The 25,468-nt window shown below is 42.1% G+C and overlaps 1 protein-coding gene across 2 annotated transcripts in view; it reads right to left on the bottom strand.

Annotated features, from left to right (window-relative positions):
- THRB (thyroid hormone receptor beta) overlaps positions 1-19,729 on the bottom strand; it is a 404,443-nt gene extending 384,714 nt beyond the window's left edge. For both annotated transcript variants that reach the window (XM_064588701.1, XM_054504453.2), the window contains exon 1: positions 19,212-19,729. The gene's annotated coding sequence lies outside the window, so the exon portion shown is untranslated. The remainder of the gene's footprint in view (positions 1-19,211) is intronic.
- Between the last annotated feature and the right edge of the window lie 5,739 nt (positions 19,730-25,468).

Consider the following 25,468-nt stretch of genomic DNA (forward strand, 5'->3'; position numbering starts at 1 on the left):
AACCTTTACAAATGAAACATGACACATGAGCAGTTTCCTTTTCTGGTCTTGGCACATAATTTAACTCAAACTTCGCAGCTCTTAAGGTTCCTTTTTTCTTCTTAACTCTTTCTAAATCTGAGTATTTTTATTTTTGTTTTTTTTTTTAAGATTTTATTTATTTATTTGAGAGAGAGAATGAGATAGAGAGAGCATGAGAGGGGGGAGGGTTAGAGGGAGAAGCAGACTCCCTGCTCAGCAGGGAGCCCGATGCGGGACTCGATCCCAGGACTCCAGGATCATGACCTGAGCTGAAGGCAGTCGCTTAACCAACTGAGCCACCCAGGCGCCCTCTAAATCTGAGTATTATCAGGAAGTCATTCACCTGAAAGCTCAACTCCAGCCAGTGAACCATGCAGGCCATGGCCTATGAAGATTGCTCCCCCTCAATAATTCATGCTTTGATAGGTGACAAGGACTTTGGTCTGCTACCACATCAATGACTATTAGGAAAATTAGTCCTCCCACTATTCCTCCAGCAGAACAAGCTTGATTCTGCCTCCAGGGCCTCTGCACGTGCTGTGCTCTGCCTTCTACATAAAATTCTCTTTCCACATCTTCCCATAGCTTCCTCCCTCATTCAGCAAGTTTTCTGATGATCCTAGAGGTCATCTCATAGAGCAACTTTCTATCAACTCTCTAGCTCCCCAGTTTTCAAGCATGGACCTCCCACCAAACAGAATCAACATCACCTGGGAATTTATTAGAAATGAAAATTCTTAATCCCCACTTGAGTCCTACTGATTCGGAAACCCTGGGGGATGGGACCTAGAAATCTAGATTTTAACAAATCAGCTAGGTGATTCTGACACATGCTGAAGTTGAAGAATAGTGGTCTAGCCCTTTACTGTGTTTGCCTCACAGTCCTTATTACCATCTGACATTATATTACTATTTCTTTGCAGATTTATCATCCACCTCTCCTACTAGAATCAAACTCTCAAGGAAAGACTTGGTCACTAATGTATCCCCAGCACTTGGAATAGTAGCTGACACACAGCAGGGTCTCAAAAAAGATTTTGAGATGAGTGAATGATTTGCCACTTCAAGGTTGGCACAACTCATCAAAACCAGAACACAGGACTGAGCACAAAGTGTCAATGCATCATCTAAATTTCCAACCCAAGTGACATGAATGGGTTGACTATGACCTCGAAGAGACTTGGTGCAAGGATAATATCTCTCATTTTACCTAATTCTACAAAGTTAGATTCTTACAGTTTATAAATGCTACATCTTGGACCCGAATCCAGATCTCATAGTTCTCATCCAGTCACCTTCCCGTTATGTTTGGACCAGGGTTTCAGCAATGAAGATAATGTCCAGACTATAAGGTCAAGAGGTCAAAAAAGTTTGGGAAGCAGGAAGGGCTTTAAAATTTTTTAGCAGGCTTATTTTCTTTTACGGCATGGTTCCTCAAAATCTTTAATGTGTTCATTTGTGTTGCCAGTCTCTAAATGGAGAATGGTTTACAATGCAGTGATTCCCAAATTTTGGATCAGTAAGTCCCCTTTTATACCTTGGACAATCTTAGGGGACTACTGAGTTTGACAAACTCTGCCAAACTTACAGTTTCTGACCATCTGGCATGCCTCCTTGACCAGTCACATAGTAATACATTATCTGTGACTTCACTGGATCAGTTACCTTTTGCTGCCTCATAAGCCACCCCCACAATTAATGACTTAAAGTGGAAGTCATTTAGTATTTTTCAGGGTCTGTAGGTTATCTGGGCAGTTCTTTATTTTTTTATTTTATTTTATTTTTTAAGATTTTTATTTATTTATTTATTTAACAGAGATAGAGAGAGAGCACAAGTAGGCAGAGCGGCAGACAGAGGGAGAAGGAGAAGCAGGCTCTCCGCCGAGCAGGGAGCCCGATGCGGGGCTCAATCCCAGGACCCTGGGATCATGACCCGAGCTGAAGGCAGCCGCTTAACCGACTGAGCCACTCAGGCGCCCCGGGCAGTTCTTTAATTTGGGGTCAGATACTCTATGGTCATCTCACTCACATGTCTGGCAGTTGGCAGCCTGCTTGGCCTGGGGGCTCCCAGCTATACAAGATCAGCTCTGCACCTTGTGGTCTTCCATCTTCCAGTGGGCTGGTCTGGACTTCATGTGGTCGTCTTGGAGCCCAAAAACCAGCAAGAGAGCAAGCCCCAAACAAAGCAAAGCACTTTCAAAATCTCTGCTTACATCATGTTTGTTCAAGTTCTATTGACCAAAGCAAGCCCCATGTTCAAGCCAGATTGGAGGGAGGAAAAATAGGCTCTACCTCTCAAAGGAAGGGAGCATTAGCAGTATCGCCTTGTTAAAATGTGACTGATGCATATGGCTGATGTTTAGAGGCACAAAGCTAAACATCTGACTGGAGAAGTTTTAAGTAAGAACAATCATAAGTCCCTTTCATTCTTTTCTTAGAATTGAGCAACATCTTAATGGGCCCTTACCTTTTCTGATTCTTTGCTCAGCTTAAAAATAATTTTTCTGTGTCTAGACTAGCCAAAGCTTTTCTACGTTGCTTCAGAGATTGATACCCAAAGCCAAGAGCAAAGGTCACTGTGTATGTGGGGTATGAACTGGTCTTGGCAGAACTGTGTCAGATAATGACAGGTTTGAGCTCACCCTCATTTTATGCCACATACAGAGAAATACAGACCAAGGCCAAATAATACAATGTATTTGTACACAGCACGATGGGGGCAGGGTGTATTCACCCTATCACAGAAAATGGAAGGAAGCATGCTTTGATAGTCTCAGTGCTCTTGGCAGTCAATTCACCTTGAGTGGGTAGCTTTTATCTTATCCATGAACATTTGTTGAGGGCAAAGTTGGGATCAGGCGCTAGGCTCTTGAGTGATTATGGTGGACAAAGTAAAATGATCCCTCCCTTTGTGGAACTTTGTCAAGAAAAGTAGAAAGATGTTTAAAAATATAACCAAATGATTGATAGATAGATAGATGATAGATGATAGATAGATAGATAGATAGATAGATAGATAGATAGATAGATAGATAAAGAAGAAGAGAGGATGAATGAAGAAGGATGATGAGTGAAGGCACCTAAATCAGATGGGGTGGCCAGGGGAGGCCTGTCTGAAAGGGACATGTCAGCCATGTGCTCAGGGATGAGTGTGTGCCAGCCAGGTGAAGAGGGGTGGAAGCATTTCAAGAAAAGGGTAACAAAGCTTCTGAGGCACAAAAGATTTCCAACCAAGAAATCATGGAAGGCTCATGTGTTCATACTTCCTTTTCATATATTTTTTAGCAATTGTGCCGCACTGTCATTCACTTGACTTGTTTGCAGTCTATGAATTATTTATTTACATGTTCAAAAGTAATAAATACATCTTCTGTGGTCTCCTTCAATGACTCTTGGAGCTATTAAAATATTACCTAAAGAGCCTGTTCCTTTCATTTCCCCAATTGCCATTCTGTGTGATTTTCATTTCAAAGAGACAACATTTATAATTTTTTTGAAATATACCTTTTTTTCCTCAAAATCTGAAAGAAATGTTAAAAAAAAAGCATTCCTTCAGAATTCTATAGTTGTTCTTCACTGTGCCATTTTGGCCAATTGGAGGAGTGCTTACTTTCATTTAAATTCTGAAATAAGTAAGAGAAGAGACACCAAATGTTTATATTTTCATTGTGCGTGCATGTGTTTTTATCTGTGTGTATGTGTTTGCCTTTGCATGTCTGTTGCTGTGTGTGTAAGTTCCATAAAGAAGGGGTTTTTTTTGTTGTTTTTTTTCCCTGAGCCAGCCCCAGCCCCTAGAATAGTACCAAACACAGGGAAGATGCCTCATAAATATTTGATGAATATATGATTTCAAAATCCTGCTCTGATTTTTTTCCAAAGAAATAATAGCTATCATTAATCAGCATCTATTATGTGCCAGACACCTTCTAAGCTTTCACTTATTACACACAAAAATCCTCTCAGACAGATAATGGTAGTATTCCCACTTTACAGATGAGAAAACAGACTTGTAAGAAATGAAGCAAATTATTCAAGATAATTTGCTTAACCTCCAAGGTATAAGAAAGGGTTTTATAGTACACTGCAGTGGTCAGTGGAAAGAAATGTTAAGGGAAGACTATTATAGGCATAGTAGTATATATATACATAGATACATAATAACAGAACAATCCGATCATTGTGAAATATATAACACCCTTTGCCCTAAAACTCCCTCAAGGTTTACCTGTGTTTTTCTTTTGTCATATTGCTGGATTTGAACAAAAAATAGTTTCAAAGAGCATCTGCCTAAATCATCACCCTGTTTCAAAGGGTGTGTTCTAAAAGTAGAATAAAAAGCAGAAGAAAGAGAGCATATACTTTCACAAGTTCAAGACCACATCATCAGCTTATGAAATATCAGAAAGGGGAAGAACAAGTTTCATGGTGTGTGGTGATGCCATATCCTGATTTTACAGTGCATTAAAATTAGGAATAACAAATACAACAATTTTTGGGAACTAATGAACGAGTGGTCAAGATTCACTGTAATGGAATGATTCCTGCACTTGTATTTCTTAGGAAGAAAGGAAGAAAATTTCCTTTCTTCTTATATCCTAGGCTGAGTTCCTCTTTTAGCGTTGCTACTTCTTACCTTTGAAAAGGATGGTGATCTAGTATGCAAAGTTCAGGCTGTCTCAATCACTTTCATTTCATTTATAGTTAAAATAAGATTCTAGGATCACCTGACTGGTTCAGTCAGAAGAGCAAGCGAGACTTGATCTCAGGGTTGTAAGTTCGAGCCCCACGTTGGGTGTAGAGATTACTTAAAAATAAGATCTTTAAAATTTTTTAAAAATAGATAAATAAAATAAGATTCCAGGGTTTCTCAGTGTCAGCACTATTGATGTTCTGGGCTGGGTAAATCTTTGTTGTGTTCTGCATCGTAAGAAGTTGAGCAGCATCCCTGACTTCTACCCACTAGATGCCAGTAACACCTATATCTACCTCATCCTGCCCTTGCCCCTTCTCAGGTTGTGACAACCAAAAATCTCTCCAGACTTTGCCAAATGTCCCCTAGGGGGCAAACTCATCCCCAGTTGAGAACTTACTGTGCTACCTCCCATTGTCAGAAAATTTGAACTTTGTTGCTAAAATGATTTTCTAGATTTAGAAATTTCTTACTGGCATGTTTTAGCACCTTATAGAGAATAGAGAAAAATGTGGAGAATATTCATAACAAATGATATTTAATCCACTTCTACCCTAAGCAATTTAATTGAATGAAAAAATTGTTTTCTTCAAAATACAGAAAAATTAAAAAAAATAAATTCTTCAAGCATGACATCTCAAGTAATAGACTTCTCACAAACTGCCCAAGAGAGACAGAAATGAACGTACCAAGAAATAAGAGGATTTTTACAAAAGTTGCTGCAAAGAAAAAAAAAAAGCACACTTACTAATTATCAGCCACCTACAATTCTTTTGTTTGGCATGAATCCCCAAAAATGTAGCAAAGGAAAAATAGGGATACACAGCACCCTGAGAATGTATCTGAATATCTTGTAATATTTGTTCCCTTTAATGGATATCTCTGAGTACAGAGCCAATGTATTTAAATTTGTAATTCTATACTTTCTCCTGCCTTGCCCATCTAATATTCTGTTACTCAGTGGAAATGTTACAACATAAAACAATTCGTCTTTCTGGAATAAATCAGCAGTTAAATAATCTAATCAAGTTGAAAGGACTCTAAAAAGGTTTATCTTCCCAGGTTGTGGATTGCTACTGCCAACATCATGAAATCAGGAGAGCAAAAACTATCTGCTTTACTCAATGGAGTTTAGCTGCTCAGTGATGATAAGTTAGCAGTGAGCTGTTAATGTGCTTACATGACCCATGACTAGTTAGCAAAATGTTTACCTCAGAAATAAAAGCCCAAGTCAGTGGAACATTTACATTTACAGGTCATTAGGAATGATAAATGAAAAACCTGCCTGACTCCTACCTAGCCTTGACTAAGACACTCATTGACTATGGGAGATAAGTGCATTATCAGACAGTCTATCACATAAAACGGTGTGTAGTTTAGAGGGTTCTCACTAATATGGTGCCACCTAGGGAAACAAGATACGGAACAAAGTAGTGAAGTAAAATGAGAATTCTTTCTTTTTTTTTTATTTATTTTTTATTTATTTTTTATTTTTTGAGAATTCTTTCTTTAAGTGTCCTCTGAACACCTTTCCATTTAAAACATTTCCTCACTTGTCCTTAGGAGTTATCCCCTGGTCATAGTGAATGAGAGCTGTATACATATATGTACCCAGAACATGGAGCTTGCAACCATATTTAGTCAAACAACAAACAGATTCAGGCAGAATATAGAGCATTATGCTATTTCACCTTGTATATGTTAGTAAGTCACCATTTAATGTGAACACGGTTTGCTCAGAAATGTGAATGATAACTGAAGAGATGTTTGGGTCTTATTATAGTAACACACGGCAGCTCTGGAGGCCAAAAGTTGGATGATTTCATTCCTCTGGAACATAAATGTAAAGCAAAACACAAAACACCTTCTGGGACCCCCAAAGCCAAACCCTACAAACGGTCCCTTAGGTTCTCCACTGGTCTGCATACTCTTGTGATGTTCATAGTTCTTATCAAGTTTGGTTATCTGATTTCGCATACGTTTGTAGAGTTGAGAGAGCAATCTAGGAACAGGTTGAAGGAAGAAGGCATACATGAAGAGGTAAAAGTTGGGTGAGCAGAAGGAAGGGTGTTGTTGGGAATAAGAGTTAATTTGCTGTCGTCCGGGCAACAAAGACCAAAAGCTCCAAGGTAGTTGCCTGTCTATGGTGGATATTATGCCACAGTACCATAATAGGTGATTATAACTATCCATAGAGTTCTGGATTGGGTGGACCCTCAAAGTCCACCCTAGCTCTCCTTCCAGACTTCTAGCCCTTTTATCTATTATTCCCGTCAAGTGCTTCTCTATGTTTTAACACCCATGGGGAATGGTAATGTGTTATAGTCTGGCTTGCCTTGCCTTCTGTGTTTTCATCTAAATTGAGAAAGAGTAAGATAAGCCTGCGGATAGAATCTGATGGCACACTACAAGAAATATCTCCTCAGGATGACACCTCTCCATTAGTCAACTTAACACACATTATGTTGTCTGATATTCCTGGCTGCACCCTTTCTCCAATGTACCAGTTTAGCAACCATAACAATAAAGAAGATAAGGTTAGCATGAGATACTTATTCTCAGGGAACTCATGCGGACTGTGAGTTTCCCACTATCTCTTTTAGGGATCCATGACTGTCTCTTTAGGGATACTTTCTGGAAATTTCCGGGTTGATTTTAAGTTCACAAATCAGAGGTCACTCTCTTCAATCTCTTCTGAAATCAAAAATAAAAATGATACATTTTAGAAAAGCTTTCATCAAAAATTGGTTGAAGTGAGAAAGTGTCCCATGAGGTCAGCCTCACCTGTGTGGAAAATTCACTTACCAGGGCTGCCTCATCCCTTCATCATGCCATTTATAGGAAGTAATTTTGTAGAACAGTGGTTTTCAAAGGATGGTCCCCAGACCTACTAGAAATGTGGAATCTTGGGCCCCACTCAAGACCTCCATACTAAATCAGAGTTTCTGGAGGGTGGGGCCCAGCAATCTGTGGTGTAACAGCCCCCTCGGTAATTCTGGTGCTCATTGAAATTTGAGAACCACTGCTGTAGAAACTAAAATAGAGCTGGGATTACAATGCTCACCCTGCCAGGGCTCCTAACTTAATGGTAACGATGATGATGGTGACAGTGATAAATTTAATGGATAAGCCTCTAGGAACACTTACTGTGCACTTAAACCCTGTGCATCATACTTTAGGCACTAATTTACTTGACTCTCTCTCACAAGAGCCCAAGGAGGTACCGTTATTCCCATTTTATAGATGAGAGAATGGAATTAAGGAAAATTAAGCAATCTGCCTAAGGTCAGCCATTAAGTTGCCAAGCTAGGATAACTGCTCATGTCTAGTTGATAACACACACCCTTACACAGCCCAAACAAAAGCCCTCACTCTTCACTATCGTGCGTGCCATGCTGCCTTCAAGACTCAAGAAGAAAAAAAATCTTCCAATTTACATTTCCTCAAGCCTCCCTCCCTTTTTTACCACCACTTCTTCAAATTGCCTCTGTCCCAAGGACCACATCAGGAAATACTCCCAATGGACCACCTTCTCAGCAGCGCATTATCTTCTGACTCTTCAGAAGTGTCCTGTCCTTCCCTTCCAAGATCCACTGGAGCCCTACAGACATAATCCCCAGGACAATTGAGACTAGTTTTCTTCTTAAGTGTACTTCAATTCTTTATCCCTTCCTTATGTACAAAAATGGGCCACTATCATAATTATAAACTACGGTTTTGAGGCTGGAAGAGACTTTACTGGGTATGGCCTACATTTTGGCGACTCAGAGTGTAGTACTTAGACCAGCAGCATCAGCCTCATTCCAGATGCTTGTTAGAAGCTCAGAATCTCGCTCACCACCCAGTCTGCTGAATCAAAATCTGCATTCTAACAAGATTCTTAGGTGATTGCATGCACATTGAATTTAAGAGGCATTACTTTATCCAGATCTTCCCCTTCGTATTACCTGAGAAAACTAAGACCCAGGGAAATGAATGGCCTATCCAAGGTCACAAATCTAGTTAATCTGGAACTAATCCCCAGTTGAAAATAGCTTGCAACTTTCAACTATGTGCCATAAAATTAATGCTGCTGTTGCCAGTTGCAATCACTGAGAGTTTCTTAGGTTGTGCACTTGTGCTAAGGATCACTTTACATGGGTGACCTCATCTCCTTTACCACATTCTGTGAGTTCAGTAATATTATTACCTCTATTTTTTTTTCTGGCAGGGAACCCCAGAACTAGAGAGGTTTAAGTACTCGCCCCAAATCATGCAACTTCCAAGTAGTGAATCAGAGATTAGAACCCAAGTGGTCTTTGAAATCAGGCTTGGAGCTACTGGCCTGCAAGTATACCTTTATCTTTTCCTATGACTCTATGACTCTAAAAGCTTCTGTCATCTATCATCTATCTATCTATCTATCTATCTATCTATCTATCTATCTATCTATCTATCATCTATCTAATCTATCATCTATCTATCTAATCTATCATCTATCTATCTATCTATCTATCTATCTATCTATCTATCTATCTATCTATCTACCTATCTATGTATCTATCATCTATCTGTGTTTGGCGATCAAAGAGTGTATAAGATGGAATCATTGTGCTTGATGTCTCTTTTCCTTTCTTTCATCTTGGCAGTAACAATTCTGTTCTATAGCTGTATAGAAAAGGAAGCGAAAGGTCCCTTACTATTTACCCCACCTTCTCATCCCTTACAGCTCAGGTGTCCTACCCTTCAGGTCTTTCTTCCCAGTAGTCTCCCCCATCACCTCAGGAGTCTGGCTTAGCAATCACTGCAACTCAGAGATATGAAATGCCTGACTATTGAGGTGGAATGATAAGAAGCCTGTTGATCTCTCTCCCCTGAAGCACTCAAGTGTTAAAGAAAAAATGTGTTTAAGAACAGTTACTACAGAGCCATACCTTAAATAAATGAGTTGCTTCTGTGCTTTCTTGAAAACTTAGCATTTAAGAGATTGTTTCCAGTAGAAACTTTTGCATTCTAATCAACATAACATCTGAAATGCAACCTGAGAGTAAAATGAATACAGCCTTTGTTATGTTCCAATATAATTATAAAAGTCTCACTTCTCTATAGCACCTTTAAAAGTCAGTGGTTCAGAATAAAATTTTTCTTGCGGGCGCCTGGGTGCTCAGTTGGTTAAGCGACTGCCAACCAGGTCATGATCCTGGAGTCCCCGGATTGAGTCCCGCATCGGGCTCCCTGCTCGGCAGGGAGTCTCCTTCTCCCTCTGACCCTCAAATAAATAAATAAAATCTTTAAAAAAAATTTTTTTCTTGGGCGCCTGGGTGGCTCAGTTGGTTAAGCGACTGCCTTTGGCTCAGGTCATGATCCTGGAGTCCCGGGATCGAGTCCCGCATCGGGCTCCCTGCTCGGCAGGGAGTCTGCTTCTCCCTCTGACCCTCCTCCTTCTCATGCTCTCTGTCTCTCATTCTCTCTGTCTCAAATAAATAAATAAAATCTTTAAAAAAAAAAAAAAAAAAAAAAAAAAAAAAATTTTTTTCTTGCAATAAGCCAGTGTAGTCTCCTCACCCTGTGCATACATATACTTGACAAGCAACAATAATATGAGAAAAGCCCAGATTTATATAAACACCTACATTTGAACATGCTGTAATTTTTAAAAACTTAAATTTGAGTGAACCATTAAGTATTATTAAAGTAGTATTCCATTTACACAAAAGCAAATTTTTACACAACTTTTCAGAATCTGGCTACTATATATAGTAAGATGAACTGCATATATTTTTGTTTTGTAAGGATTACTGTGGATCTGGACAGTAAGCAAATACTTAGAAATTGTTGCTATGTATGTCACCAGTAATACAATTGCACAGATTTGTAATATCTCCAAGGGAAAATAGTCTAGAATTTTATTTATATCTGGAAACAAACTCAATCTGTTTGCCCATGTTCTCCATAAAGAATATTACTTATACATTCACACACACACACATACACACACACACAGAGTATTTGATTCCAAGTGTCTTCTATCAGACTCTAAGATCCATACAGTAAGAGGGCTGCCTTATTCATGCTTTAATTGCTCTTGTTATGATAACATTTTTTGTCCTAATAAATGTTTGCTGAGCTGAATACCACACCTTAGCTACAGATATCTGGAATTTTTGTTGTGAACTTTATTTAATGGGGAATGGAAAAGATTTGTGTTTTTTGTGGGACTATAATCTTCAATCTCCTGATTTTTGTGATTTTCAAGAGCTGGCCATAATGCTGTATAGTTCTCTGATTTTATTTCTTTGGTACAAAAAGCAAAATGAATGAATTGTGATTGAGCCATGGAGCCCAGTTGCTTGCATATGTAATAGGAGTTCTAAATTACCGCATAAACACAGCTGCAGTTTTTCAGTCTGAAGGCTTCGAGAAGCATGCCGACTGGTGAGTGGGGGTATTTGGAGCTCTAAATTTAAGAGCATTATTATGAGCTGCGATAGACAATCATCCCGCCTTATTTAAATCTCTGGGCAACTGTAAAACTGGAGTATGGCTTGCTTAAACATTCAGGTTTCTTATCTGTGCCCAAATCTGAGCAAGCAAGTTTAGCTCCTAGCTTATCAACTGACAAATTGTACTTTATGGCATGTCATTGGCTGCTGCATTTCTGAAGTTACCAGAAGGTTAATAGCTTTGAAATAGTTTATATTTAAATAATTTCATTGTAAAAGTTATTTCAAAGTTCAGACAAATTGATATAAATCCTACTTTTTTTTGTAAGGCAGGTAGACCCACACAGAAAAATAGATGGAAATCTATTTACATATGAACACACATAAACACACACACGCATTCATACTAAAAAATTTGTGCCTGAAAAATTTGTGCCTGAATTTTAGGTTGAAAAGTAAGGAAGAGGGGCATCTGGGTGGCTCAGTTGGTTAAGGGACTGCCTTTGGCTCAGGTCATGATCCCAGAGTCCTGGGATCGAGTTCTGCATCGGGCTCCCTACTCAGCGAGGAGTCTGCTTCTCCCTCTCCCTCTGCCACTCCCTCTGCCTCTCCTCTCCCTCTCCCTCTGCCACTCCCTCTCCCTCTCCTCTCCCTCTCCCTCTGCCACTCCCCCACTTGTGCTCTCTTGCTCTCTCTCTGTCAAATAAATAAATAAAATCTTCAAAAAAAAAAGTAAGGAAGAAAGATAAATTTTAAAATATAATTTATTGCTAATTTTCAAACCGTCCTTATGTGAGGATAAAAGATACTTCTAAAAAATAGGCACCCTGTTTGCTAAATTTGTTATTTAAATTAATTTAACAAGAAACATGTTTCATGATTTCAGTGGTGCTTTCATTAAATTTATATTTTCAATGCCTTGTCTTTAATATTTTTTAAGCGGTCTTTAACATAATTAACCACTAATTCATGGAAAACAGGTAGAATCTTCTCATGTCAACAGTTCTTTGAACTATTCAGTTACAATAAATCAAATCAGGAAGGTTTTGTGGAAAAATCACTGGACTCTCATACTAACTCATTAATTCAATAGAAAATTGGAAGTATAGTCAAAGTTATCATTTGGCTTTTTTTTTTTTTTTTTTTTTTGTAATGGCTGGCTAGATTTATGAAGAGCCTAGGGACAAAAGTCAGGACTGGATAACCTGGCTATAAATTATCTATTTTGTGGTGTAACCTTGGCAAATTGTAGACCCAAGTTCTTTTCCTGGGAGTAACCAACGCTTTTATAGGTTATCTTCTTACCATCACTTCAAGAAATTCAGCCTAAACATTGGAGTGAACCTGAAAAACATTGAACAATAAGTCCTATTTTATCCAACAGACAAACAAAACCAGAATAGGGGACCTGTCTCTTCATCCCAACTGTCTAAAATCAGACGGATAAGGGGGGATAGTGATCATACTGCTGAATAATTCCTGATTGTTCTACTCACCATTAATGTTTGTTATTAAGAATTATTTTTAATTGAAGAAGTGGTTTTTTGTATTCTTTTAAAAGAAAGTATACTTAATCCCAACATTTTCCAAACCACATGGTTAATTCAAACAACTATAAAAAGTTTACATTTTTCCACTGTTCTAATATTTTTTATTTTCCACAAAACAAATGCATCAAGTAAAGAGCCAGCAAAACATCACATGTGACTGACTGCAGTTAATCCAGCTTTAGCAAAGAGAATCATTGTAGGAAAGAACTGTATGTGTCTTTAGCAAAATGCATTTGTTTGTAGCAAATCAAATATAATCAAGGCTTTTGACAAATGAATGGTTAGAAAAGGCCCCATTGTAAGGGAAGTGTACATTGAATCGTAGTACTCTAGAACTAGAAGACATTATAGAAGTCACCTGGGAGGAATTCTCTTGTTTGACAGATGAGGGAAACAGATTTAAAAGGTGGAAACCACTGACCTCAAACTGTTACAAGCCTTTACAAGTGCAAAATTACACCTGTGTCTAATTCTGTGTTTGTGGAAATGTGCGCTGTCCCTCAATATCCTTTTCCCCTGACTCCAAGTACTAGAATTTCTACCTGCACACACAGCTATCTGGAATGGAAACTGTGTTTCCTAGCATCCCTGGGCACCTTCTCTGGAACAGATGAATAAATCTGGGTAGCGGACATAAATAACACAAGTGTCGTGTGGTTGCATTTGGGAAGTTTTCTTATGCTTTGTGCCTTTTCTCATCCTTCTCTTCCTGCTGGCTGCACGTATAATGCCAGTATAGTATAATGGCCAGAGCTGGAGGAACCGTCGTAGGGGACCTTGGGAATAGAGACCTGGGCTAGAGTAGCAATAAGGTCAAAGGATCTTGAATCCTAAGGATTTCATGGAGGAGAGTCTTGAGCCTCAAGTTTCTAAACTTTTCAATGAGAAAAGATAAAAAAGGGGGAAAAAGAAAACCACCCTTGTGTCTTGTTCAAGCAATGCTTAGTTTTTATTTATGTCATTCCTAGTCAAGCCCAACCCTAATTCCTGTTCTGCTGTGCCATCAGAGCCTGGGGCAGTGGCCAGCAGGTAGGTGGTATTCCGTAGATGTCTGCAGCAACTTGGGAGGCATCTCTGACACGGACTTCTCCTTCCCTCACATCCAAACCAGCATTGGGTCCTTCTAGTTTCACCTCCTGACATCTCTCCAACCCGTGTACTTGTCTTCACCAACCCCCACCCATAGGAGCTGAAGCTATTACCTTGTCTGACCTAGACTACTCTAAATTCTTCTGAATGGTCTCACCCACAACACATCTCTTTCCACTTAAAACTTGGCCTTTTGTTTCTTTTAAGAGAAAGGGGGCGCCTGGGTGGCTCAGTTGGTTGGGCGACTGCCTTCAGCTCAGGTCATGATCCCGGGGTCCTGGGATCGAGTCCCGCATCGGGCTCTCTGCTCCTTGGGAGCCTGCTTCTCCCTCTGCTCTCTCTCTCTGTCTCTCATGAAAAAAAAAAAAAAAAGAAAAAGACCCAAATCTTTGACATGGCCAATGAGCCTCATTTCTCTGGCCCAGTTTCACACATTTTCAGCCTTGCTATCTGTGCTTTCCATCCCATCCCACTTTTACTAAATTATCCTCTAGGACTCCTTCAGGCCTCTCCTCAGCACTTCCCTGGGAAAGACACCCCCCGACTCTGTAGAAAATCTCCCAGGATTCTCTACAGCACTGCATAGTTTTGTCTCTGCATGCTTCGCACAGCCTGTCTCTCCCACTAAACTGTCAGCTCCATGAAGGCAGTGGCTTGGGTATTTTCCATGCTATGTCTCCAATGTCTAGCATGGCGCCTGGTACATAGTAGAGGCTCAATAATGTGTTTGCAAAATGAATACATGGTATTGAAAAATCCATTGTTGGGATTTGGAAAATCAGTGGGCTGGCAGTGACTGCGATTTAAAAGACAGGGAGAGAGAGAGAATATTTGAAATGCCACAATATAGTTTTTATATTTACTTTATAGTATGGCTGTTTAACTCATTGGATTAATCAAATTCTAAATATACAATTGGATGGACTAAGGGTTTGAAGCCCATTGTTTCCTGATCTCTGTTCTAAGCCTGAAATTTAATAATTAGAACAGTAGTTAGCAAAATGATTCAAAGGTGCCTGGGGGTACCTGAGAATATTTCTAGGGATCTGTGAGGTACTCCCTTTCCCTATGTGGGTAAGGCCAGAATTTCTTCATTTTCTTCAACCCTAACAACATAATGTAGCAGATTGGATGCAGAAACGTTTTATTTATTTATTTATTTATTTATTTATTTATTTATTTATTTATTTATTTAAGAGAGAGAGAGACACAGCGAGAGAGGGAACACAAGCAGGGGAAGTGGGGGAGGGAGAAGCAGGCTTTCCGCTGAGCAGGGAGCCGGATGTGGGGCTGGATCCCAGGACCCTGGGATCAGGACCTGAGCCAAAGGCAGATGCTCAACGACTGAGCCACCCAGGCGCCCCTGGATGCAGAAACAGTTATGAGACTCCAGCTGTCTTCCATTAAACTAGACATTAAAGAAATGCACAAAATGCAAAATAATGACATGCTTTTCACTAAATACTTTCTTGTTTTGGAAAATATTGTTATTTTTAATAAAAATGTAGTCTTTACATTAACCTGTAATGGTTTACCATTACTATTATTTATTTATTTATTTTAAAAGATTTTATTTATTTATTTTGACAGACAGAGAGAAGGAGGTAGAGAGCACAAGCAGGAGGAGCGACAGAGGGAGAGGGAGAGGCAGGCTCCCTGCTGAGCTGGGAACCCAATGCAGAATGGACTGAGCCACCCAGGCGCCCCTACCATTACTGTTTTTTTTTAAGATTTTATTTATGTATTTGAGAGAGAGAGAATGAGAGAGAGCACATGAGAGGGGGGAGGGTCAGAGGGAGAAGTAGACTCCCTGCCGAGCAGGGAGCCGGATGCGGGACTCGATCCAGGGACTCCAGGATCATGACCTGAGCCGAAGGCAGTCGCTTAACTAACTGAGCCACCCAGGCGCCCACTACCATTACTATTTTTAAATGAATTTTTTAAAGTCTTACATATTTCTCAGTTTCAATTCTAATACTATAAATATTGATAGACATAATTCATAGAACCAAAGCTCTTTAGGGATCCCAATATATTTGAGAATGTTAAGAGGTCCTGAGATCAAAACGTTTATGAACTGGGGGCGCCTGGGTGGCTCAGTCGTTAAGCGTCTGCCTTTGGCTCAGGTCATGATCCCAGCGTCCTGGGATCGGGCCCCACATCGGGCTCCCTGCTCCACGGGAGGCCTGCTTCTCCCTCTCCCACTCCCCCTGCTTGTGTTCCTGCTCTCGCTATCTCTCTCTCTCTGTCAAATAAATAAATAAAATCTTTAAAAAACAAAACAAAAAAACAACGTTTATGAACTGTTGCAGGAAGGAACCATTTCTTTGGTTTTAGACTTGATCTTCTTTCAAAGTGCAAGTAAGTAGGACTACAGTAGCAGAAAGAGCCTAGGTTTTGGAGATTAGTTAGTGGATGTGGGCTGGTAAGCCAGAGGCTACCTCTGTTTATATGAACTTGGGCAAAGCAGCTAACTTGTGAGAGTCTTAACTTTCCCTAGTCTCAGTATGAAAACACCTCAATGGATTATTTGGAGAATTAAGAAAAACATGGGAAACACTCAGCATAGTGTGGCACATAACAGGTAGTGTTTGGAACACAAAAATATTAAATTTTATTGTCAACTATACATTGTGTGAGATTTCAAATCTGTTTTCAGACAGCTTTTAAAGGTAGGGAGGGAGAGATGCAGCGGTGTGCAGTAAAAGTTTAATAACTTAACTCTCTGGGGTGGGGAGGAAGCCCTGCTTTTTAGCATTTGCTGAATTCTGTGTCAGTTGGGAAGAGACAGGCTCAAATCAGCTCTTGTGAGCAGGTAGAGCCAGCTTCAGCATAAAATGTTCTGGGGCTTTTACGGGAATAGGGAGGAAATACATAAGGCAGAAAGGGCGTCTGGGATCCTGGGGGAAAATTTATGCTAATCCAATATTTTGCCTTGAGTCAATCCAGGATTCCCAATTCTCTTTTTGAATGGATTGAATCCTGGGGGTCACCAAGAGGGTACCATGTAGATTTGCATGTCCAAATTATCTGCCACAGACTTTCATAATTCCATGAATAGAATAACCATTTGCGGAGACATATTGCCTATGGAGAACCTGGTTAAAATGATAGATCATTGAGTATTTTAGACGGGAACAGGTGTAATGACCTGAAATGATGCTGCAGGGAAGTGGATCTCAAAGGTGGTCCCAGACCAGCAGCATCGTACCTTCTTGGAACATGTTAGAAATGCAAATTGTCAGACGCCATCCAACCCTGGGTATTGTAAACTCTGAGAGTGGGGCCCAGCAACGTGTTTTTGCAAATCCTTCAGGAAATTCTACACGTGCTTTGAAGTTTGAGATCCCCTGGTGTTGGGGAAGTTTGGGGGCCGTGGGAGCTAGGAAGACTGTAGTATCTGGAGCACGGTGATTCCTGAACATCCTGGATGTCCCACACGAGGCTGGGGCAAAGACAAACTGCTACTGGGAATAGTGGATGCTGTTGGTTCCCCAGCCAGAGCCCCTTCACTGGGCTGGTGCAATCTCTTGGCCACTGTTGTCTTGGCTGGTAATGGCTCGTAGATATCCCCTTCCCTGGACTAATGCCAAGGACTGGCTGACAGCTGGGTACAAAAGCCTCTTCCTTTGTTTCAAAGTGGGACTAACACTGTGATGGAATTCATGTTCTTTGAGGAAGAGACTGAAGCCAGTTTCCAGCTGAGACCACATTCTAGTTCAGCTTTCCCACCTGCCCTATCCTGCTTCCCTCTCTTTTCCTGCAAGCACTTTATATGAAAATGGTTTCAACAAGAATCTTGGTTATAGACTCTACTTCTAGGGAACTTGACCCGAGACACTTAATTTTAAAGTCAGACAGTTCTGGATTTGTATCTAAATTCCCTCAATTAACTATGTGACTTTGTGTTGACCGGAGCTAATGATGCCCACTTGGAGGGTTTGTTGTCAGAATTAAAGGGACTCTGTGCAAAAGCCCTCAGCACAGCGCCTGGAGGAGGGTGGTGTGAACTGTCCAGAGCTGCCTTTGATCTTTTTCTGACTTGTCCTTTGGCTTTGGGCATGTTAATGTTTTCATGCTGTTTCCTCTGTGGGAACTCTGTGTGTGTCTAACACCAGGCTACCTCATCAATAACTGGGAGTCAGAAATATTTTTTCAAGTGGTAATGTACTTGGCAAAATGTGGAGCCCAGCCATAAAGCGTAAGGAGCACTAATTATACAACTGAGTGTGGAAATGCCCTGGGAGAGAAGTGTCTGGGAGTTCAGAGGCCAGGAGAGATGGGGGTGGTCCAGCCAGAAGCCTTCCTGGGACTTTCTCACCTAAGCAAGCAGCACTGTGAACGTGAGTATTTGGATCTATAAATCTGGTCTCTCCGGGTCCAGGGAGCCCACAAACTGGGAGGCAGGAAAAGGTGGGAGAGAGTTGGATCAGCGTCATGTCCCTGGCCCGTCTTTATCCAGAATTCCTTCTTGTCTTGGAGGTCTGGACTCCATTGTCACCTCCTCATAGGGGCCTTCTTTAAACGCCCTCTCCCACCCCATGGCCCATTTATTCATTCCCCAGCACTTACCACCTCGACGCATTAGCTTGCCTAGGTATTTGTCATTGTGCATACTCCTTGTCTCTCCTGTTAGAACTCCTAGAGCATGGGAACTCAGTGTGTCCTGTTCACTGTACATGGTAGGTCCTCATTAAAACTTGGTTTTGGAGCCATGGGAATTCTCATAAATTGCTAGTGAGAGGTAGATGGGCATAGCACTTTGGAAATCTCTCTGGCCGTATTCAGTAACACTGAACATATGCCTTCCTATGACCCAGCAATACCATGTCTAGTTATTTATCCACAGAAACATGTCTAGTTATTTATCCACAGAAACACAAAATCCACCAAAAGACATGTACTAGAATGTTCACACCAGCACTTTCTGTAATAGCCACAAAACTGGAAGCTACCCAAATTTCCATGAAAACAGAACAATTTGTGGTATATCCATAGAAGGAAATATTATATAGAAACGAGAACCTTCCACCAGAGGCCAAAACATGAATGAATCTCACTAACACGATGACATGATGTTGAGTGAAAGAAATCAGATACACGAAAAGCACATTCTCTGTGATCACATTTATATAAAGTATAAAAACAGGCAACCCCAATCCTTGTGTGAGAAATCAGGATAGTGGTTGTGGGTGGGTGGATGTGGGTAGTGGGCTGGAAGGAGCTGAGCTGGGCATCGGAGGTGCTGGTCCTGGTCTGTTTCTTGGTTTGGCTGCCGCTTACACAGGTATATGCAATTCGTGAACATTCATCCAGCTCTGCACCGTGCACCTTTTATGTGCACCTTTTACGTGTACTTCATACTGCAATCGAATTTACATTAAAACAATCGCATGGGGTTTTGCCCAGAAGAGTGTAGGAGCTCTCAGTAACATTTACCTTAAAAAGAAAAATGTGCCGGGGGCTTGGAGCCCTGGAGTTAGGCGCGCACTTAGGGGAGATCGGTCGCACCTGCCGGTTCGCCCCGCGCAGTGCCAGGTCAGCGACGGCGCTAGGCCTTCGGGGGCCGCCTGAAGTTCAGCCCAGGAGGGTCCAGTTCGAGATCCGGGAGGGGCCGTCCGGCGCTAAGTCCGTCTGCAGGGCGGCAGCAGGGCTCCGGGAGCTTTAGCGCTGGAAACCCCAGAGAGGCGAAGACAAACGACCCGCGCGGTTCTGGGGCCTGGAGCCTAAGCGCACCTCTTGGAGCCCGCGGGCACCCGACGGAGTTCGAGGCGCTCCCCCTCCGCGGGGGTCACGGCCGCCCACGTCGGCTGTAGCGGGGGCCGAGGGCCTGCCTGCACGCAGGGGCTCGGGGAGGGTTCCAATGTCGAGAGGAAGTTCAAGGCTCGGCTCTGGCACCGGGCTTCGCCACCGCCGCCGCCAGAGGCTTGGGCTCCCGCCGCGGGAGGGCGGGGGAGGGCGCCTGTCCCGGAGTAACCCCGCCGGGAGGAAGGGCGGGCAGCGGGCGGCCTGCCCTGAGGACGGCCAGGCGGAGGGCGGGGCGGAGGGTACGACAGGCTAGAGGGGGGGGGGCCCACGAGTCGGGCGTCGGGCGGGGGAAGAGGGTGGGAGATTCCCCCGCGAGTACAGAATCTGGGACAGGGAAAAAGAGTGGGGGTCCCCTGAGAGCCCGAGCCTAGAAGTGGGGTATGGAGTGGGGCCCTCTAAAGCCAAAGCCCGACATTGTTGGAAAAGGAAAGCGAGAGAGCGCGCCTCTTCCCCCATCCCAAAACTCGGGGAGGTGAGGGAATGGGGGACCCCGCGAGCTCAGGACCTGAGGATGGGGGAAAGAAGTGGCCCTGTGAGCTCTGGAACCCAGAGCCAGGACGGGGGTGGGCGGGGTGTGGGGGGAGAGGGGTGGAGGAGACAGAGGTGGGGAAGTGGGGGAGGGTATTCGAAAAGAGTCAACAACAGTCACGGGATGACTTTCCGAGTCGCCAGGTTTCTCTTTAATGACCCTGGGCTTTGAAAATCAGCACCTGCCCGTGCTTGAGCGCCATCTAGACTGGCGCAGGCGCCGTGATACTTTCATAGGCCTGACTTGACCTAAGCGCACGCCCGGCCTCAGTGGCCGGCAGCTCCTGTCCGCGGGAACTGCCCTCTACCTGCCAGGGCTGGAGGGGACGCCCAGACCTGGCCAGAGAGGCTTACCGGCTCCACGAAGGGAGCGCGCTCACCTTCTGATTCACCCCTCATCTGTGCTCCTCAGTCAGAGGTGGGGAGTTGGGTGGTGATGGGGAGGAGCTGCCTGAGCAAGTGGCTGCAACATTAGCACACCCTAAGTTTCTTTGGAAGCATAAAAGTTTCTCTTTCTTCGGCCCTAGTCCACTGCTGCCCTCCGTCCCCAAAATTACCCCCACCACCCCCATCAGTGCGAGGGGAGAGAGAGGACCCATAGTCAACAAGGGTAGCTGATTCTGTTTGGCAGCTTAATTCTGGAAGTATCATCAGACGGCCGCTTAATTTCCCAGTCATCACAAAGGAGGCAATCCTATTTTGGGTTTTTCTGAAGTGATTGTAATTTTCATCTGGGCAGCCAGTGATAACTCCTGAAAACACCCTAAAACAAAGGAGGCTGCAGGAACTGGAGGGCCACAGAAAGAGCAGCTCACAGCTTTGTCTCAGGGGCTTGTTTCAAAGACCTGTAACCTATAGGTTTTGTTTGCTTTTGGGGGCGGGGCGGGGGGGGGGGCGGGAGATTTCACCAATACGTGTCTCCTCTATTTTTACCCATCTCCTTTACTAGGTCCTATTTTTACTTGGCCAAAGAAAAGTAATCATCTGCCTGTATTATACACTCAGATTTTCCCCTTAATTACAAGTTTCAAAAAAAAAGACAAAAATGGAAAGTGTTGGAAACTAGAAACTGTCTAGAAACTAGAAACTAAACAATAATAGTATAAAAGAAGGGTACTGGACTGACTTTTGGGAGACCTGGGACCTTTCTCTGCCACTAATATGCTAGTCAGGTGACCTTAACTTTCTGCCTCTGTTTCTTCAATAAAATGATAGGTGTTATCATAGGTGACCCCAGATCTCAAAGTCTGCTCCTCTTAAGTTTCTTTGGGAGAAGACTAAAAAAATTGTTGTAAATAAATTCCCATCAGGTGTATGGCTTCATATTGAATACCCTTCCTATTTTAAGCTAGAGAGAAGATGTATGAACATACATTTTCTCATTCAAATCCCTTTTATCCTCTCATGATGCTCAAAGTGCAGTGCTGACGTCTGTGAGGCTTTGTGTTCAATTTGTACCATTTGCAAACACAGGATTATGGTGGAGTGGAAGGAAGAATGGCTACAGGATTTCTTGGACCTGACAATCTCACACTTCTCTTTCCATTTTCACTCCAATTAGCACACAACTTTTAAAAGTTGGCCTAGGCACAACAACACTTTCACACATCCATACTAAAATCCATGCTAATCTTTCCCATGGGATGTAATTCAATTGAATTGACATTCTAATAAAATACTGGCAAAGACACAATCACAGTTTGCCTGCAATGCATAATTAACATAGCACTAAGCAGTTGCTTAAACCTCCGATAATGGCTTCTTCTATATTAGTTACGAGATGTCAGAGTTTTCATTCCTGGATGTGAATAGAACATCATCAAGCTACTCTGTTTAGCAAAGCAGGTTGTGATCTTAGTTTGTCATTGCTAGGAATGCACTAAAATGTAAATCTGCTTTCAGGTTGGTCTTGAGCAATTACTTAATCATCCAAACCTGCCTTCCAATTTGCATTTTCTGGTCATCGCTGACCAAGTCCCCTCTGCTATTTTCAAATCATTGGCACAGATATACATTGGCTTGGAGGTTCTTTGAATCTACTATATATGGCACTTGAGAAATCATAACTATTTTTAAAAGACTAAAGACAGGAGAAGTTGCCTTAGATAATGAAAATCCGATTTTGCTGTTGTTTTTGTTCCAAAGTATTTTATACTGATAAAGTAACCCTGATTTAGCATTAGTGCTGATAACAGGCTATAGAAATAGGACACACTTTGTGTTCCTATATTTTATTTAAAGCTGATTTTATTTTATTTAAAGTTGATACTTTTAGGTTATTAATTAATCTGCAGTAAATTGAATAATTCCACCACTGATAGTTTTTGTTTTATGACCAAGAAGTTCTGGAATTGTCATGGAGCTGGAGAGAAAGAGTGGTTCCTTTATGGATTCCTATACGTTTTAGGTGAAGCTTGGGTAGTTGTGCACTCCTATACTGTGAAGGCATTTTTAGGTGTGCCCTTTAGCTGGATCGACTCACTCCTGTGGCACGACCTCTTTAACACTGTACATTTGTGATATTAATAATCTCTGACTTTAGGAATAGAGTACCTCAGAAAATAAACGAAGCTTATTATTGGAGCTGGGAGGGGTCACATCATCCATTGGGGCTCAAGGCATTCAATCACTGTTGACTTACCCATGGACTGTAAACTTGATCTATCCTGCAAAGTGGAGGCAGGTCCTAGGTACCCAGACAAGCAAGGTGGGGGAGGACTGAATCAGGAAATATATTCCACAGGAAACGTGTTTTTCTCTGAACAGAGCTGTGTATTTAGGTATCATCTGCTCTTCGGCAGGCGAAACAAGATGGCACTCACCACTCAAGACCAGGAACCGAACAGTGATGCAGGAGAGCGAGGTCCTTGTCTCACGGAGTCAAAGAATGAATCTCACGGACAAAGGAGAGTGAGTAAAGCGATAGAAGTTTATTAAGCAAGGATACAGAAAGTTCTCAGGAGTCAGAGGGGTCCCGACAGGGTTGCCACTGAGGGCTTTTAGGGATGGTGTTTTATAGAAAGCAAACCAGTGAACTTAAATCTTTTTAACATCTCTGTTGATAGCACCATTGAGTAAGGACTAGTGATAACACCTTCAATGGCTTACTTCCTTTTTAGGGTCCGGTAATTCTTGGTTGGTCACAAGTAGCTGTTATAACAAGACCCCACCTCTGACACCTAGGATAGGATGGTCTGATTTGTTCCCTTATCTCTGGTTTCCCTTCATCTCCCACATTTTGAATTTTGTGAGCCTGATCCCATGGCCCTCTACCTCTCTCTCCCTACCTAGCCCCACCTGTCCCTTATTCAATAGGAAAAAATCCAGGTTAAGTATCTACAGGGCTTTTATGCTTAATAAAATTCACACACATTTTTATCAAAATTCTTAGGATTCTCCTTATTTTGCTTTCATATGCACTTTGGGTTTAAATAAAGCACACAAAAATGGCACCTCGTTTTGGCTGTCTTAAGGAAAATTAGGTCACGGAGACAGAAGGGGAGCACATATATCTGGGAGCTGTGCAGAGTGAACAGTAATGGAAGAAAGTTCAGCTCAAGGGAGAAACTACATAGAAATATGAAGGTGCAAGGTTAAGCTAGACCTTTAATCAACTGAAAATTTCTCATTTGTTTTATAGTTGAGCACTCCTGACCCACCAGGTGGAGAGTACTTTAAGATGTGAATCCTGGTTCTCTGTAGCTGTTTTAATTAGTCAGGGTAGGTTGAGGCAACAAGTAGACCCCCAAATAAATAACAACACAAAGAACAACCCAGGGAAGTTGTTCTTGGCTGGGGTGTGACAATGGCTGTCTTCCTTCATGCAGTTCTTCTGGGACTCTGGCTTTTCCTCTCTGTGGCTCCTCCATTCCATAGGGACTTGTCATCTTTTGCATCTAAATGTAAGGAGAAAAGCAAGGTGGAGAGGGCACTAACTTCTTAAAAGCTTTGAGTGCCAGTGGCACACATAATACCTTCTGCCGGCTAGCGCTCAGCCATGTGCCCCCAGTTCTAGCTGTGTAGCAGAAAACAAAGACAATGGGTCCGTGGCGGACAGTAGCAGCCTGGGCTACATCCCGTTGTTGCAAAGGCTCTAGTCGTAATCGTTAATATTTATTAGCGCTTTTGATGTGCTGAGGGCTCCAGTTACATTTTTCACTTAATTCTCACAAAAAGCCTGGGAGGTAAGAAAAAGCATTCCCATTTTACAGATGATGAAACTGTCTTTTGGAGAGGTTAAAAACAAACAAACACTTGGGTGAAACAGATCGGCAAATGGAAAGCTAGGACTCACACGTGAAGTGCTGTTTGTCGTCGTTTTTTTTTTTTTTTATGTTTTATTTATTTATTTATGAGAGTCAGAGAGAGAGAGAGAGAGAGAGAGAGGCAGAGGCAGAGGGAGAAGCAGGCTCTCCGCCGAGCAGGGAGCCCGATGTGGGACTCGATCCCAGGACCCTGGGACAATGACCTGAGCTGAAGGCAGACGCTTAACCATCTGAGCCACCCAGGCGAAGTGCTGTTTGTCTAGAGGGTCAGGATCCCTCTCCAAGCTAGAGAATTGGCATGGATGAGGGCAGGCAACAGCTCCCAAGAATCTGCGCTACTTTTGTAAAGAATTGCTACCTGTTCCTCCTTTGCCAAGCCTCCCTTTGGAGCTGCTGAGAGAAGAGAGGCTATGGAAGAATTGGAGAAGGGAGGTGATTAAATCACCTTAAATCTGTTTTAAAATCTCCTTTTTCAAAAGCCGTTTTGTTTCTAACAATGCTTGACTCTGTGAGAGACACTAGCCCCTTTTTGGAGCCTGCTGAGTAACAGAATGCAACTTCTAACAGACTGGCTGGCTTGCTAAGGTAGCAATTGTATTTAAATTTCAGTATCAGTAACACTAGCTGGAACCACGTAAAACAAAAGGAAGGAAGGGGTATCAGGGCACATTTCCACTCCTTCCACTGCCCTGGGGGCTAGAAATGGAAAGTTTTGTGTGACAGAGTTTATTTTTGCAACTTGAAATTTTCCTCTCTTTTGAAAATTAAGGCAGCCTAACTAAGCCTTATATTTGGGCCAATATAGCAGTAAATTTATGAAGTGAAAAAGTGGAGGTTTTCATGGTGTCATAAGCTCTCCCACACTGAACATAAATTTATTACTTAGACTACTCCAGATTTAAGTTTTATTATAGAACAAGTTTGTTATGAACAAATTAACTTTAGATTTTAGAGTTTTTGAAATTAAACAGCAGCTTGTAGCGTCCATGCAATTTCTTTTTCTTTTCTGGCAATGGTACGTCCTGAAAACAAATAAAAATCACGGTCTGAATATCAGCTGCAAGGTTTGTGTGTACGTGGATGCAGAAAGTTAGA

This window comes from Mirounga angustirostris, unplaced genomic scaffold (genome assembly GCF_029215605.1).
Source record: "Mirounga angustirostris isolate CCGP_5_RB_7025 unplaced genomic scaffold, mMirAng1.0.hap1 SCAF_1, whole genome shotgun sequence".
NCBI classification, from domain to species: domain Eukaryota; kingdom Metazoa; phylum Chordata; class Mammalia; order Carnivora; family Phocidae; genus Mirounga; species Mirounga angustirostris.